Here is a 16289-nt window from a genome sequence, read left to right as displayed (position 1 = left end):
CGGCGCTCGATGTCACAAACTTGGTTTATTCATTGGGCAATTATCATAAACAAGTCAGCAAAAAATCAGAACTACCGGATTTGACGCAAACGAACCCCGTACTTTCAGGCGACAAAGTTACTGTATTAAGTAACTCGTTCCAAAATGCGTCTTAATCCTAATAAGCAGTTGAAGTTTAATCTTTGCTACGTTCAGCAATTAAACATGTACAATCCCAGGGGGTAATAACTCAAAGTGCGCTCAGCTTTCCTCGGTTATCGTCGGCTTTTCTCGACAATTTTCGTTGTTGCTCTGAACGTATATCGCCCCTGGGAACTGCATTACAAGTGCACCTTTCAGCGCTTGAACGCTTATTACACTGAACGACGATAATCTTAACGTCCAATAGATGTAAGCCTTTGCCGAGCTTGGTGGAGCTTAAATGACAAGAATATCAGTTTAAGTTCCGACCTTTGAAGAGCAAACTACCTATATACTCGTGAGAGTCGTAATGCTACATTTTTTGAAACTAATGAGGGCTAACGCGTTTCGCCGTTAAATTTCGCCGCTAGGGGCGCTAGTGTAGAGTTCTTTCAAAATGTCAAATGCATAGTAGGTTTGGGGGTTACAAGCTTTTTTTATCGCTAATTTTCAGTCCTTATTCATAATTGTGGTATTTCTTTTTTGTTTACTTATGGTAAACATTAGACATAGTTCAATAAATGTTAGTGGTTTAAACAAAGTGCCAACTGAAATATATGCAAAGTCAAACAGGTTACAAAATCGGCAAATTTAGACGATAAAATACTTTTGTGTATATTAGAACGTTTTTTAGGGTTCCGTACCCAAAGAGTCAAACGGGACCCTATTACTGAGACTCCGCTGTCCGTCCGTCTGTCCGTCCGTCTGTCACCAAGCTGTATCTCATGAACCGTGATAGTTAGCCAGTTGAAATTTCTACAGATTATGTATTTCTGTTGCCGCTATAACAAAAAATCCTAAAAACAATAAAATAAATAAAAATCCAATCTCGAGGTTCTCATCCAATCACCGAAGTTAAGCAACGTCGGGCGGGGCCATACTTGGATGGGTAACCGTTTTTATACATAATGGTACGGTACCCTTCCTGTGCGAGTCCGACTCGCACTTGGCCGGTTTTTATTTTTAATAAGCATAGCAAAATTTTAAGAGCTGTTTTTCTGGACCAATCTTCAACTGGTGAGCACAAAAACGGTAGCCCTCATTCATAATATGCACAAATTTGAACATGTGGAATGAATAATGTTACTTAGTTGAGATTTAGATATTGATCCGACCGTATTGCTTGGCTTATTTGTTTGGTGTATGAATGGGAAATTTTGAAGAAACCGACAAATTCAAGTAAAGCCTCCTGCTTAGTCGTGGTACGTCTCCTAGCCCTAAATAATTTTCAATGTATAGTTCCGCATGACAGAAAGCATGAAACTTGGCACTAAATTGGTTTTGTATCTGTATAAAATACTTCCGGTAGCCGTTGTGGTAAGAGTAGGTTTATACAGATCCAAATAAAATTTAATTGAGTGGAACTAATTATTTTTTTCCTTTTCTCTATCTAAGACAGAAATGGAGATAAAACAATTCAGCACTTCTTTTATATTCTAATTTTCTTGTAAGTACCTGGTTAATAATTGCTCATATTAGACTAAGTAAAATCTTAAAAAATTTAAGCTTTTTCATAAATTTTAAACCAAACAAATTCCTAATGGCGTTATACATAAACGCGTTACTGACTTGAATTAGCTAGGAATCGTTTATCCTTGTCTGTCATTTTGACGTATGTATTTTGTAAGAAAAAGATAAAACTTTTTTTATGAATAAATAACTGTTTATATCTAAATTCCTTTATTCATAACTTCCATTACAATTTTACTCATATTGATTTGTTCACATACCTACTCACTTTCTATTTACCTACTCACAAGAAAGGAATAATTGATAATATCTATAGTAAAGCCACACACACGGAACAATGGTGAAAAAAAAGGAAATGGAATATAATAATATCCCTATTTCAAAAAATAAACTATTTACAAATTTAAAGAGATGTGGTCGCATGAATACGAACCAGCTTCATTAAGACATGGCTCGTTGTTCCACTGCAGTCGTTTAATTTATTACAGTACAGAAAAATAATAAAAATGTTGCTAGGACTGCAGTTATTTCAGCGTAGAAGTCTATTTTGGATATTCGTTTTCAAAGAGGGTTAACCCTCACCTATAGTTTTACAATCATATCCAGTTGTTTAGCTAAGTTTAGTTCTCTATAAGTACATACCCAATAATAATTATCTAGATCTAGCCTAGTCGGTATTGACCCTGCCTACGCAGCTGGAGATCCTGGGTTCGAATTCCGGTAAGGGCATTTATTGTGTGTTTATTACGAATATTTGTGCTGAGTTAAGGGTGTTTCTATGTGTATAATATAAGCATGTATTTATCCATTAAATGTATGGGTACTAGGCGACGATAACTTATATACATAGTATACTGCAAATATGTTAAGCAAACAATTTTTAACAGTGTCAATGTATGCCTCAAAAAAATATCGCATTCGCTTTACTTGCTCCAGTTGTAATGAAATGTATTTCTATATCTTTGCTACTAAGCAAAGATATAGAAACTATTGCGACTAAGCTCCTAATTGTTACTTATTATAAAACAGCCCTATTTTGATGTTAAGTTGGAACTAATTCTTTCTCGCCTACTAATATTTTAAAAATACTGCGATGTGTCCATTTAGAAATCCGTTTCAGAAATATATCACAAATGTATGTCTTCGATTACCTCGACGACGTATTTTGTTTAAAACATATGTAGGTACATTGAGTTGCATTCCGAAATCTCATCCTATCTGTTTATTAAAATTCTATCCAAGTACAATCTGCTTTACGTGCCACAATAAAGTGAAAGATAACTTTCAGAAATTCATATCTCTGTTCATGCAATTTGAGCAAAATTGTAACTTAATTTTTTCGTGAGAAAGTCGTACTTGTTACTACACTACTCGATTAGATTTCTGCCTGGAGAAGTTATCACTTGAAAAGTGTGTTCGGTGCACTGTGCACTCGTTTGCAATAGAAAAGTAAGTGCTGAATCGCAAACGCAAACTGCGCTATGCAATACAACAAACGTGCTTGCAAGTGTATGGGAGCTTTATTTGAGTATCGGATAAATTCAAGCTTGTAGTATTGTCCAGTATATTTGTAAAACGCTATATCTACGAAAGGAGCTACTTGGGAAAGACTTGTAACTTTAAAGAAGATACTAGATAACTCATCTGTCGCAGCTAGATACTTACTTTAGAATCCTGAAATAGGATAGTCGTAATGTGATGCAGTTCTTTGGTCTAATTTTACATTCATATTCTTTGGAACATTTGAAATGCCTTTCTTTGCACGCTGAAATACTTAGCTAAATACCTACATCCCGTTGAAGTAGTAATTGCGAAATGATTTTAGATGGATACGGGTCATGTATAGTTGGTACACGTAGGACCGCCTCGCTTGAAAGCGGACTACTGTGTAAACAATGTAAGCTGGAATGCATAGCTTAATTGGATGAAGACCCGTGTCGCTGAGCCCGCAGTCTCCGTGCACGAGTATAATGTGATTAGTTAGTCAGGTGTGATGTTCATTCATCATCACTCGGCTTAGCCTCATACGAAGGAAGACTTTACATAACAATTACCAGTCTACAATAAATACGTTTTGTCTTACACCCACGCCTGTACATGTGACCTCCATACTGGTAATAATAATACGCGTAATCGGAGATTAAGCGAAAAACGGCTGGGTGTAGGATATGAAGGTTTGCATCGTGAAAATAAGTACAATACTTGTAACATTGGAATGCATCGACAAAGGATAAAAACCGGCAAGAGCATGTCGGGCCACGCTCAGTGTAGGGCTCCGTAGTTACTCTTCCGTCACAATAAGCTAAACTGGAGCTTAAAGTATAGTAAATTGTTAACCAAGGGATGAAACGGTACCTTTCACGCGAGTTAAACAAATAGGCAAATTTGCATAATCAGTACCTAAAGTAAGTCTTTTTACTATGGGAGAAACTTTTTGGGATAACTCAAAAACAGCTAAACTGATCATGTCCGCTATAGTTTTCATTTAATGTCTTTCTTAAGCTCTACTTCCACGATTTTTTTCATATTTTTTGGACCTATGGTTCAAAAGTTAGAGGGGGGGACACATTTTTTGTCTCTTTCGGAGCGATTATCTCCGAATATATTCACTTTATCAAAAAATGTTTGTTGAAGACCCCCATTAGTTTTGAAAGACCTTTCCAACGATACCCCACACTGTAGGGTTGAAGAAAAAAAAAACACCCCCTCTTTACGTGTAGGGGAGGTACCCTCAAAAAAATTAAATTTTTATATTTTATTGTACGACTTTGTTGGCTTTATTGATTTATATATCCATGCCGAATTTCAGCTTTCTAGCACTAACCACCACGGAGCAAAGCCTCGGACAGACAGACAGACAGACAGACAGACAGACAGACAGACAGACGGACATGGCGAAACTATAAAATACGTACTACCTACTATTTGGTATTTACCAGTCACACTTCGGCGAAGAAAGAAATCGTGAATAACTAAACCCAATAAGGCCTAGTTTTGCCTCTTGGTTGGAAAGTTATTTCTTGTTGGATGACACCGGATAAATAAAGAAATTAAGTCACGATTAATAATTTTGGATAGATTCATTTATAAAAAAATCATATCGAAATCAGCAAGCAACTGACTATTATTTGGCACAAACTTATGGGAGCAAATTGTTTATTAAGAGACAAATCAACAACTAATACATTTTAACAAATCGGGTGAAGCCAGATATATATTTCATTTTGAATACGAAGAATACATGTATTTCATAAGCCGTGCCTTGGGGAAACTTACACAAAATTTTATTACTAAAATTAAAAAAATATATAGGTATACTCAATGTGTATCCGATTTTATCCCGTCTCCTTCTAACCCATGATTTTACAAATCAAATTTTTTACGCAACAATATGACGGTCAAATCGAGGAACAATAGAAATCATTATTACTTGTACAATTTGACACGTGCCATTTTATTGTACTACCTACTTATCAGAAACATGCGCATGATTGGCACTGGCATAATATATTATACATAATACATGCACGCCGAAATGTTAAATCCCTATAATATTTTAATATGTCAAATCCCGTACCTACGTTAATGCGTAAGGTAACCGGGTACAGAATGGCGGCGGACAGATAACGCCGGGTATCGGACAGGCTTAATTGGGATTGACCCCCGTCGACCCCGTTCTGACAAGAGGTGTCACAAACGAGTCGAACGGTAAAGACTTAAGTCTGACTTTCTGGACGGCGTTAGTTTTACGGACATGCAGCATATGCTGCACAATTTGTAATTAAGCAAAATCCTTGAAGTAATGGCCATTTTATACAAATTTTTTGTATAATTATAATTTAATTTTATATTTTATGTATGTTCGTTAAGCGTTTTACAACACCTATTATAATTTATGTATGTTCGTTAAGCTTTTAAGCGTTTTGCAACACCTATTAATAGTAACAAGTATTTTGCTACAGAGATCTTGTTCAAACAAACATTTCCTCATTTCAATGTCGACTAATAAGAGTATATATACGCGTGTATTTGTTCCTAGTTCCTAGAATCTTACAGTACTTTTAGATTACAACTGACACAGTTATCCAAAAAAGGTGTATGTAAATCATCAAAAGAATATTAGGGGTAGATACATAGATAATTGTTTATGTATTAAAAACAAAGTTTGTTTATATAGATGGATATTTATTTATAGTGTGTACCATTTTTTTCAAAAACGTTTTAAAGAGCTAGAGAAAGATGCATATAAAATCAATACAAATAAAAGCGGCCAAGTGCGAGTCGGACCCGCCCATGAAGGGTTCCGTACCATTTATGACGTATTAAAAAAAAACTACTTACTAGATCTCGTTCAAACCAATTTTCGGTGGTAGTTTGCAGGGTAATGTATTTCATTATTTCACTTTGGAAGTGTCTCTCGCGCAAACTAAGTATTCAGTTTAGAAAAAAAATATATTAGGAACCTAAATATCATTTTTGAAGACCTATCCATAGATAACCCACACGTATGAGTTTGATGAAAAAAAATTTTTTTTTTAATTTTATGACGTATTAAAAAAAAAACTACTTACTAGATCTCGTTTAAACCAATTTTCGGTGGAAATTTGCATGGTAATGTATATCATATATTTTTTTTAGATTTTTCATTCTGTTATTTTAGAAGTTACGAGGGGGGGGACACATTTTTTCACTTTGGAAGTGTCTCTCGCGCAAACTATTCAGTTTAGAAAAAAATGATATTAGGAACCTAAATATCATTTTTGAAGACCTATCCATAGATACTCCACACGTATGGGTTTGATGAGTTTTTTTTTTTAATTTTTTGACGTATTAAAAAAAACTACTTACTAGATCTCGTTCAAACCAATTTTCGGTGGAAGTTTGCATGGTAATGTATATCATGTATTTTTTTTAGATTTTTCATTCTGTTATTTTAGAAATTACAGGGGGGGGGGACACATTTTACCTCTTTAGAAGTTTCTCTCGCGCAAACTATTCAGTTAAGAAAAAAATGATATTAGATACCTCAATATCATTTTTGAAGACCTATCCATAGATACCCCACACGTATGGGTTTGATGAAAAAAGATTTTTTGAGTTTCAGTTCTAGGTATGGGGAACCCCCAACATTTATTGTTTTTTTTTTCTATTTTTGTGTAAAAATCTTAATGCGGTTCATAGAATACATCTACTTACCAAGTTTGAATAGTATAGCTCTTATAGTTTCGGAAAAAAGTGGCTGTGACATAATCGGACAGACAGACGGATATGACGAATCTATAAGGGTTCCGTTTTTTGCCATTTGGCTACGGAACCCTAAAAACTGAGTACCTCTAGAAAAAATATGTATTTATAAAATAATAGTATAGTAATAATAGTGTAGTAATAGTGTAGTTGCCGGGAAAGGGCAATTCGTGGATGAGTTTCGATTTTTATTAGACGAATCCACGAATTGCTGTTCCTGCCGAGGCATATATAGTGCTTTTCTCCAAACATGCGAGGAAATCAGGTAAAATAATCATATTTTAAACATGAACCAGCACTCAAATCGAACCTTCACATCATAAACGTCAAAAACAATTTCCCTCTTTAATTATTTTTTAAAAGTTAAAGGCACAACTATTCTGCCATTCAGTACCATTTCATATTCACGCTTTCAATATAATTGTGCAATATAAGCTGTATTTGCACGCATGAGATCATTAAAAAAATATAAAAGTTATATAGTCTTTGATTTTATTAACCCTTTTCCAGGCCGCACCAATCTACAAGGTTTTTCCAAAAAATCCAAATATATTCCAATTAATCCAGTTTTGATAATTCATTCGAAGACAAGTAACATTTCCAGGAAGTATAATCTAATTTGAATCTTAAATCGGAATGCTAAAGTTCAAATTCTAATGCCGCGTATGTGGGCGATAAATCGTACTATGCCTGGAAAAGGTTTAAGCAGTATTCGCACGATCATACACGTCGGTCTTACACGACTCTATCCTATAGCTTGAAATGATGCTGACCTCGTCGTGTAGACGCGGCCCGCAGCTATATTAATTGGCTGTATGCATTTTTCTTAGGCGATACATGTTTAAAAAAAGTAAAAAACAATACAGTAATAACTTTCCCGTCCGCTAAAACACGACAATAATGGTTTAAATTTTTTTAATTTGAGTTTGACCATAACGAAGAACTTCCCGTACTATATTTGCTGCAATAAGGTGAACATTTCCGAGCATATTGGAGAAAACTCGTATTAAATTACTCGTATTAAACTTTGACCGAGCGAAAGCGAAGGTCTCTGTTTCAGCTTGGACAAAAATCGGATGTCCAGATTTCCCGTCTACAGGTCACATTTTTCAACCTATTCCTGTGAAATTTAGTGGGCAGTTTTTTCGTCGATTCAGATTTAATTAATTTTCAAAATAACGGAGCCATGAAGGTTTTAGAGTTCTACAGCTTACAGAGTCACTAGTGTTAAATGTACGTAAAGGTCAAACACCGAAATATAAAAAGGCGTAGGAAAACATTTGCATAGGTAGTATACATATATACACCTAGATGGCTTGCTAGATGTCATCCCACTGAACGGAACGGGAGCGACGCAGCGACAAGTGAAATGGAAAGTTGTGATGTCACTGTTTAATTTTCTCACGCGTTTGTGTGAATCGCTTCCACAGCGACATGAAACGTTTTCTTTCGTAATTAAACCGCCGTCTTATATTGGAACTCTTATAAACCAGATTATAAATTATGTACAAATGCTATCGAGTTACCAACAAATTTTGTGAAATTCTATATTGTTTCGTTCCATAACATATTATTCAAACATGTTAAATAAAAATACATTTACTTTCCGTATCAACGTCAACATTATTTTATCACACGGAACATTTTCATAATTTTCATTGGTGTGTTTACCCCCTAAAATCCTCCCTCTCATAGGGTTCTGAATGTAGAGTTCTTTTATTGTTTGGTATCTTTACGCGCCTACGGACGACAATGAAATGAAATGTAGCGTCTTTTCACAGGTAACGATTTTGGCGTCGATTCGTACAATCCTGATAAGGAATATATATGGGCTGAAAGAATGTATATGAAAATACACTGAAGCTTACGTAACTAGATATATTTTAGACATATAGCCATCACAAGAATTTAGACTTCTTTTTTTGGGACTACAGTGTGTTCAATAGTTATCAAGTTGCTACTACGAAAAAAGTCTTTTGTGTAACCAGCTGCTGATTTTATGGAAAAGAGGGTTTGGGTTCCACAAAAAGTTTCTTTGCTTACTCTTTATTTATTGCTTATTTTATTGCGATGTTTTCTTGAATAAGTAGTTATATCACAGAGGTTTAAACCTACGTCAAAGTTTTGCCTAACATTTCCTACTATTTTCCTACAAGAAGTAACAACAAGATCCCATTGAAATCAACTCTTCACAAATCTCTCGAACATGATCAGAATCCTTCAATCCATTACACATGCCAGACGATATAACCATAATTTACTCTAAGTGCACAGAACAAGGCGAGAGAGCACGAATCCAATTGCAGTCGAATAGAGTTCAAAATTAAATGGTGCGACCTGGCTACACGGGGATCTATGTGACGTTTGCCGCAAGACTGGGAGACTCCCAGTAAGAGTGTGGAGTTTTTGTGGTAGCGATTTTATAGTTTTTTGTTTTCGAGCCCTGTTGGTAGGGGCAAAAGCAATTGTACATGATCTCGTCATGACTATGAATCTAGACTAAACATAGGTACAACTGTTTGTTTAAAAAATTTCTGACGATAAATCGATTGCTAACTTGATACGCTATACCTCCAGTAGAAAACTATGAGTTGGAATTTTTAAAAGGTTATAGTCAATTTAGATGTTTTTATATGCAACTCTATAAACGTTTCTTTCCCTGGGAAACAGTTATGATTACGTATTTGCTAAACGACACAATGTCTGCCTTGTGTCACAGTCACGCCTAATGCCTTAACGTAATTTTTACTGGAAACTATTAATCGCTGTCAGTAGCGCCCCAACCAACCGCCCTCGCCGTTGTTCCACATTCAAATTTATTCAATTTCGTCGACGACCCGAGTGGAAATGAAACGTCTCGCGGAACACTTCCTGCTCTATTAGCATCCTCCGCTGTTAGCGCGCGACCACGCTACGGTTTTCACACTCTTTAAACTGCGCTTCCTCGATTTTTCAGCGTTTGCATTGCAATAATTAAACTCGAATCTATTGAAACTGACTGAGATTATCAGTGCTTCGCTAAAGCACAACACTCGATATGTTATATGTACTTATTAGTATTACTAAACGAACAAAATTTGTTCAGTTAGGAGAACGAAATGCTACAAGTTTCCATTCCATTCATTTGCCACAGTAGGTCGTATCTTGGGAAGTACGGGTGATTAGAGCCGTATATTTTTTTTACGTCAGCTTGTGGCGAAGCGATGATATATCATACCTACCTCTCGCGTCTATTGATGACCCCACAGACAGTTCCTTCAAGTAACTTTTGAATGGGCTTAATTAAAAAAAAATTGACAAAATATGTTTTTCAGTGATTTTATCAGTTGAATGTTACATTTCTAGATAAATTAATGTGCAAAACTTTAATTAAATCTCTAAAAGTATTTTACGTGATAGCACTTATTCCATATAAAAATGAACGGTCATAGCGACCAATATTCGACGCGAAAGGTATAGTAAAATTAACGATGTCGCCAGCAAGTCAAGTCTAGCTATTCGTATAGTGATCATATAGTGGTCTTTACGATGACAGATCCACATAATTATTATAAAGTTGCCAGAAAAAACACCACAGCACAACTCAAGAATTGAATTGTTGCAAGTTGGCAACAACCTTAGTCCAATTTTGTGTAAGTTTATGTGGACAGTAGGTAAATAGGTATTCATCTAATTAAAGGAGACGGTCAGAATTTGCAAAATTGTATATTGTAAACTGTATTTACAGTGATGTCTGATATCACTGTGTATGTTTAAAATTGCCATTTATTTGACCCTTATTAATAATATTTATTTGGTAATTCTTGCATCATTGCCCTCACCGCTGTATGCATGGATCCTAACTGTTTAGAACTCAACGGGCGCTGGCGATAGCATACTATCGCAGAGATAACCGTTTAACGGGTCATGGCGGAAAATTGATAGTGCCCGCTTGGGAATTTAATTTCACCGTCTACGAAATTTGTTTAAATAAGGTTAACGAAGTGTTTTTTTAGTATCTTTACATTAGTCATAAATTATAATTGATGACACTCTTAATTGAGCATTTCTTATAAATGACCACTTTTCGTGATTGTGGTTTTTTTGTGATTTTTATGTTATTTCTACTCAGAATCACGAGCTAATTCCATCCTAACAGAGAAAACTTATTTAAATTTTATAAAAAAAAAAACATAATTAAATTTCTTTGTTTAATGTTATGAGTGATGAAAAATGCATACGACGTGAAAAACATTTTCTTTTCCACTAACATCCTTCAAATCCCACAATCCCGCTTTTAGCTGAACCCAAAGCGAGTCAACTTTGGTGAAACAAAAAATGATCATTCACAAAAAGTTAAGACCTGTTGCGCGCAACCAACCAACTTCAGCTGAAGCCAGCTGAGGGGGGCTAATGAACCTTTTCTAATGAACATTACTCCATTTTTTCTTTTCAAAGACGGTAATGACAATTGTGAATTTATTTTACATTTCTTTGTGCTTTCTGTTTAAAGAACATTAACCATTATAATGCCTTCGCTAAAAAAACTGCAAAGGAAAAATCCATTTTACCTCATCATGAGAAAATTTATAATATGCTATGTACACCGTGTTTTTTTTTTCGTTAATTTCAAGGGTGCATTCCTGAGCTTAAATTAAGTAACTTTCTCAAAGATACCAGTATTCTAATTAACTCCATTTCTGAGATAATCAATAATTTATTTTAATCTTATAAGGTCCCTATGAGCGTGTACCTTTGCCTTAGGGTCTGTTTACATAATTATTGATTAATGCTTAGTACGAGTTAATACATTTGTTACTAAACGTAAGTACTATCTCGGACGGTCGATGTTTGAAATGTCATTGATATGTCATAGTTTTCAATTGTTTGGTTGAGTTAAATGTAATGCCCGTGTTACAACAACGCTATATGCAACATATATTACTTTTTATAAAAAAAAAACACAAAATTACCCCTGCCATTTAGTTTCCTTAAACGAACTTACTCTTGCCCCGAAGTTAACGGAATTCAATAAAAACACGGTGTATATTTCATGTGCCATCATTTTTTACTAAATAATTATGAGCGAAAAGAAAAATAACTTATTTTTGTTCCCTAAATACCGTCCCGTCTACTAACACCTTATGTAGACGGTTTTTGTGCCAAATAGTGTCCACAGATAAAGACAAATCAAACGCGGACAGAATTTTTAAGCCTCTTAATAAATTCTGTTGTTACTGAAACATATCTATTAAATACAAAAACATCCCTCGAATCGTCACCAACACTATTATCAAACAAAACCCAACTAAAGTCACAAACAGTCGTAAACGAGTTCCATATAGGTTAATATTATACACTTAAACGGCTATAATTCGGCCCGTGGCTGGTTAAAGTGGTCTGGAAATTGTTTAAACTCATAAACATGCTTAGAACTGTAATGGACCTTGTTTAATTCCCGAGTCAGCTCTAGTTTGCAATTAACCGCGTTTAAGCGTTATAGAGACGTTAGAATGAATGTAAACGCGCTGTTGCGCGTACGCCTTGAAATTGCGCTAAGGTTTGTGCGGCGATAATCTTTAAGGCGGTATTAATCAGTAGGTAATTACATACTAAGTAAGTACATAAACAACTCGATTAGGCGTAGACTGCCTTCTACTGCCATTTTACTTATTCCGGATACCTGCAATGTGCAATTTCTTCGTCTACTTATACCGGGTGTTTCCTGTAACACGAGCAAATATATATCATTGAATCAATCCAAAGGCATGATTAGTGATTCATATTTTTTTTTATCTTAAATATACTTTAGTTGTCATCAGTAATTGTCTAATTATTTATAAGTAATCAACAAGTACATTTGTTCATAAACATGCCGCCGCAAACACATTCGGTCCGCTTTTCCCCATTTCCCGAGGGGATAAATACGGACAACAGCGTTGTTTGGGGTATAAAGATGCGACAGTGCCCCCTAGTTGTTTATAAAGCTATTTAAGAACCAAGTCCATATTGTGAACTAAGTAAGTGAAGTATAGTACGAGAGTCTATATTATATTTACGACAGCCGCGGACTAGAATTAAGACTCGAGTAATATTATTCTTACCCCCCCCCCCCCCCCCCCAACAAAGTTTTTTATTTTACATCACACACACTTGCGAAGAAAAAACTTAATTTTAAGTGACATAATTCTTAAATACGGTGACATTTCAAACATTCGTCCGCCATATTGACATTCTTTGACAGGTTAGGCATCGACGGCACAGACCTATCCGACGTAAATTTTTTTTTTTTTTTTTTACCAATAAAGAAACTAGACTAAACTAAACTAAACGTTCAGCCGCAATTGATATTTGTGTAAAAAGATTTCAAACAGCTATTAAATTGATCAAATTAAATATTTTGACACATGAACAAAAATACTAAATTATAAACGTTAATATTTTAAAAGTAAAACTTATTTATACCTTGTTCATTCGTTTAAATTAGTGAAAAAATATAAAACAGGAGTTATAGCTTTTTTTTTCACAATCCATAACTCCCGTGGGAACAATATAGGCCTTTGTCCTTCAGTACATCTGCATGAAATAAGATTTTTTTCGAGCAAATATGATGAAAAATATATTTACCTATATTACATGAAACCTCGCGAAAATATCTGACGACACCTAGCTTGAAGCAGGTTCGCAGCCACCCATTACAATGTATATCTGAGCAATCAAATGTACCGAAGACAGTTCTCTGAAGGCGGTCACGGGCGGTAAGGGGCGCCGTATTGCCCAAGTTATAAACATCCGCAATTAACCGCTGTCCGAGATTATCCCACTGTCCTCTAGTCTGGGTTTGACTAACAATTGATGAGGTTACAAATCTAAGAACTTTCCTTATCACAGAAATGGTATTCGTTTGTCATTAATTTAAAATTTAAATTTAACGTTATTTAATTGACTACGCTTATATTTATTTTCTTTTTATTGTGTAATACAGGTGTAACAACTTTAATGATGACACAAAGAAGTAATTTATATTAGCTATAAAAGCCAGACTTGATTTAATTTCATATATTAATTCCTTCAATTTCTTAAGGACTCTATGATCCTAAAATTGCATGTATCGCATTGTAAAGTCACAATTCATCCGTCAGTACGCGGCTGGGTAAATCCGGCAGAGCAAATATCTTTCGTAGGTCCAATACAAATGTATGCTAGTATGTCACGGTGCCGACTTGTGTACACAACCTCTTCGCACCTGCTGCGGCCGCGTGGGTTAGGATGTGTTTATGGCTTTGTCAAAGCCTCGCCACGTTCGCGTCATTTTATAAAGCTAATTCACTTATCGTAAAATAAGGTATGTATATAGATAGAGTTAAGAGAGTACGTAGATAGTATCAAAACCTAAACTAGTATTTTAACATGATTAAAATAACAGGTATTTTTCCAGTTATTATAACGTGTATTTGTCCTTATGCTTTCTTAGTGGGCACTACCTAAGTACCTAATAATATAAAAAGATTATCTTAGACGAAGCAGTAATTGACATCACTATTCACGCACACGTAAGTCGTAATCTCGCTCAGGTAACCTTAATTAAACTCCTTTAGGTGTGTCCTTGTCCAAGCCTCGCACATAAGATAAGCGCCTCTGCCTTGTCTCTGTCGCAAACGGCCCGCGTCATAACTTCGGTTTAACGACACATTGTCCTGCGAACAAGCAAACGCACTTGGCAGAGGCACGTTATGGATGAGGTTCGGGTACTTCACACAGATTCTCTGTGACTTATTTAAAAATTATATTTCACCATGTTACGAAGTAATAAATATGGAAATTGGGAATGTAATTACTGTTAGGTATAAGTGGCATTCTGAGTTAGTACTAAGCCTAGCTTTACAAGCTTAACGCCTTCGCTGCGGCAATAAGTTGAAATTGAAATCATTTTATTTCGAGCAAAAAACTCATATAGTGTTAGTAAATACAACAATTATTATTTATCTATCTATATAGCTAAGTTAGTGTACAATATAAACAAAACAATAAATACCTAAAACTAATTAATATAATCTGTTTCGATGATGCGTTGGGCATCAGTGGGCAGTCCACTCTGACGACAAATACGTTTAGGAGACTTTTGGTGCTACCCTGCAACCTATGCAATAGGGATGCCGCTCTTTTACGCATAATAGCGTAAAAGTTATCCGTTCGGGCATCGGCGAACATCCCCGACGCACTGCAGTCCCGAGGCAGACCCATCAGTATCCTAAATGCATTATTATATTGCACACGCAGGGCATTGTACGATCGCTGTGAGAAGCTGGTCCACAGGCTGCAAGTATAAAGAGACTGACAATAAGCTTTAAAAAGTGTAACCTTTATGTCATTGCTACACTTTGCACACCTGCGCAGCAGCATATTGCATCTGACCGTCAACGCCCTGCGCTCTCGTTTCAAATCAGGATCGTCATTAAGGCTTTCGGTGAGCCATTGACCCAGGTACTTAAACCGCTCTACTCTCCTCAGGGCGGCCCCATTTAGCTCAACCCTAGGAACTTCCTCTAGTTTCTTGTTGCCAGCCCTGAAGATGAGTAGTTCACTTTTTGCAGTATTATACTTGAGCCCATGTCTCTCCGCATAATGCTTACATGTTTTTAGGAGCTTCCTGAGCGCTCTGATTGAGGGAGCCAGCAGCACCATATCATCTCTGGCAATTAGTGTAACTCGTAATTAATGATGTTTTTTTTAATGCTACGTCTGTGGCAAACAAGCATACGGCCCGCCTGATGGTAAGCAGTCTCCGTAACCTATGTACGTCTGCAACTCCAGAGGAGTTACATGCGCGTTGCCGACCCCAACACCCCTCCCTCCCCTCCTTCAGCTCTGGCAACCTTACTCACCGGCAGGAACACAACACGATGAGTAGGGTCTAGTGTTATTTGGCTGCGGTTTTCTGTAAGGTGGAGGTACTTCCCCAGTTAGGCTCTGCTCTAGATCTAAAATGACATCTGCTGGCTGTGCCCTACCACACATAGCGAGATGACATTCACAATGCCCATACCTCTCATGTGGACGTAGTTTAAGGACGTACTCTGGTCCAAAAAGATTAAAATAAGGATTACAATAAGCTCTACAGTATAAAGCACGATTGAAGGAAGAAGTTACTTTCGAAATTTAGAGACCTCATAATGCCTAGTCAGGTTAATGGCGGGTTGCACCATACTATCTGCGTCCGTATGCTAAAATTGTATTCGCCCTTGTTATTTCTTTCTTAATACCTTTAAGTAAGTCGACTCTTACGGTACGCTACGCCGCTACGCCTTAACCCGTAGCAAGCAAGGGTCGGAATTGTCGAAAACCTGTACAACCTTCATACCATCAGGAACCAAATCCTGATTTTAATTTTGAATAATCGAGACTTAGGTATTCAG

At 36.1% G+C, this 16289-nt stretch overlaps 1 protein-coding gene across 15 annotated transcripts in view; it reads left to right on the top strand.

Moving 5' to 3' along the window:
- Positions 1-16289, top strand: part of LOC133534604 (CUGBP Elav-like family member 1) — a 506026-nt gene that overhangs the window by 437181 nt on the left and 52556 nt on the right. The gene's annotated exons all lie outside the window — the stretch shown is intronic.

This window comes from Cydia pomonella, chromosome 2 (genome assembly GCF_033807575.1).
Source record: "Cydia pomonella isolate Wapato2018A chromosome 2, ilCydPomo1, whole genome shotgun sequence".
Lineage (NCBI taxonomy): Eukaryota > Metazoa > Arthropoda > Insecta > Lepidoptera > Tortricidae > Cydia > Cydia pomonella.
The sequence above is the reverse complement of the archived record's forward strand: the minus strand, read 5'-3'. Positions and strand labels throughout refer to the sequence as shown.